The sequence below is a fragment of the Triticum aestivum genome, chromosome 3B, assembly GCF_018294505.1.
Source record: "Triticum aestivum cultivar Chinese Spring chromosome 3B, IWGSC CS RefSeq v2.1, whole genome shotgun sequence".
In the NCBI taxonomy this organism is placed as follows: Eukaryota; Viridiplantae; Streptophyta; class Magnoliopsida; order Poales; family Poaceae; genus Triticum; species Triticum aestivum.
The window spans coordinates 26070790-26073073 of NC_057801.1; the positions used below are offsets into that span (position 1 = coordinate 26070790).

Sequence of the window (2284 nt, forward strand, 5' to 3'; positions counted from 1 at the left end):
AGCTGGGACACTGTCACACAGAGTTTCTACTCACGAGCTCAAATACTCCCTCATGAACAGTAAAAATCAAACAAAAGGTAAAAATAATAAGTAGATCTGTTTTTGAAAATAAACATTGACAATTGTCTATATACACACATTTTTTTATGAAGGAAAAACATTCCTAAATGCTCTGGGAAAGGAACAAAACCGATACTCCAAAAATACTATTTTGAAGGTATGTTGGGGCATTATTTTGTTACAGAACGTTAGGAAGGTGTTTTTTACGGAAATTTGCACATATGTACAAAATTTGTCGATGTTTGTTGCCAATAAAATTCATTATTATTACTATTTTATTTTACTTTTCATTTTTTTTAAATTACAAGTGTCTGAAGAGTGCCGGGTACTCCCATTTTCTGGAGTGGTTGGTTGGGTATGCATTTTACGATGTCTGAAGAGTGCCGGGTACTCCTACCATTTTGTATGATTAAGGAGATGCAGCACCCAGCTGGTGCGCATGCGTGGCCTGCTTCCCGTGTCGAAACTGCAGACGGTTGTGCTGACGTAGGCACCATGACGAAGTTGGAGAGCTATTCGTTGGGAATCACTGGTGGGCACGACGAACACGCGTGCGCGGTCGACCATGAAGTTTTGATTCATGCAGAGCACCACTCGACTACACGATGACACACACTGACAATTCTCGATGCATCCGAATCGACCGTGTGATGTTTCGGGCATCCTTGAAAGTTCCACATCTACAAACAGACGAGGAGCAGTGCCAGTGCCACGCAATTCTCGTTGGGTCCCGGTGCTTCACACCTGCAGTGCGTACGTAGCCAGTGCGCGTACGTACGTGCGTACAACGGTACAAAGTACAGCTCTCGTGAGCAGGATGGGATGGGTGGTGGAGTCAGTCGCCGTCCCGTCTTAAAAAAAAGGCAGCGCCTTTTTTTTCACCGCTCTCTAAATTGTTCTCCAACCGGTGGCCATTCTTTCTGGGGATCATATAAGCGTGGGCGGTTCTTTTCTTCCGAGACACTCACTCGTCCAGACCACCCGCGACAGCGCCCACCGCTCACCCACCAAGCAAAGGAACACACGCGCAACGACCGCCCCCGCGCGCGCGGTGGTGACCATGGACGCGCCGAGCGCCACCGCCAAGCGCAAGCGCTCCTCCCCCGCCCCGGCCCCCGTCGGCGTCGACGACGTGTCGGACGCCGAGGTCGAGGAGTTCTACGCCATCCTGCGCCGCATGCGCGATGCCTCGCGCCGGCTCGTCTCGGGCGGGGTCGCCGCGGCCACGGCCCGCGCCGCCCCGGCCCCGCGCGCGCCCGCCTGGTGCCCCAGCTTCTCCTGGGAGGACTTCGCGCCGCCCGCCCCGCCGCCGCCTCCTCCCTCGCAGCAGCAGCAGCGGGAGCCCGCCGACGAGCGCGTCGCCGAGAACGGCACGCCGCCGCGGCGGCCGGTCCTCCGCGGCCTCGACCTCAACGCCGAGCCGGAGCCCGAGGTGCAAGCCTAGAGTAGAGCCGCACGGATGACGAGGACGACCCCTGGCCTCGGCGCGCCCCCGCAGCTCGGCGTGCGCACGGACGGACGGACGCGCGCGCGCTGGCCGGCGGCGACACTCTCCATGCTCCTCTGTACCACCGCCCGCCGCCCGGCCGGCGCTTAGCAAACTGATCACCGTCATCATTTGTTAGTTACCTTACCAGTGGTAATTCGGTATGTTTAAACCAACATTAGTACTGTAGTACGACTACTTACTACTTAATTTCTTCAGAGACGTACGTGCACATGGAAGGGTTACTGCTGTACCGTTGCTTCATTATTGGTGCCTGCTTGACTCAAATGATTTTCTAGCTTAATCACAGCCCTATTATTGCCAATGCTGAGATCGGTAGTTTCAGTTTTTTTGGACGCTTGTATCTGAATTTTCCTTCCCTTTTGAGACGAATTAGTAGGAGTTTTTTTAATGTTAAATACAATATTTAGCAAATTATATTACTCTCTAGGACAATAATATGGATCGGGGGAGTAGTTTTTATCCCAAGGCTCAATGCTTTATGTGCAAGTTAATTTGTGGTCCAATCTTTCTGAATAACCGACAGCGAAGTAAACAATATCCTACAAACTTGCTCTTCTACGTACCTTTTAGAAAAGGAAATAGAACACCAGAATTAATTGACGAGGACAAGCTTGGTGGTCATCTTTATTTGTTGATATGTCCCTACTTTTTCTATATATTATTTGTGCTTGCTTAATTTGCACGGCTTTAACCACAGCCCTGCTACTGCCAGGT

General features: G+C 51.6%; 1 pseudogene; it reads left to right on the forward strand.

Moving 5' to 3' along the window:
- The first annotated feature begins 914 nt into the window (after positions 1 to 914).
- Positions 915 to 1850, forward strand: LOC123068354 (protein NEGATIVE REGULATOR OF RESISTANCE-like; annotated as a pseudogene).
- Positions 1851 to 2284: the final 434 nt, after the last annotated feature.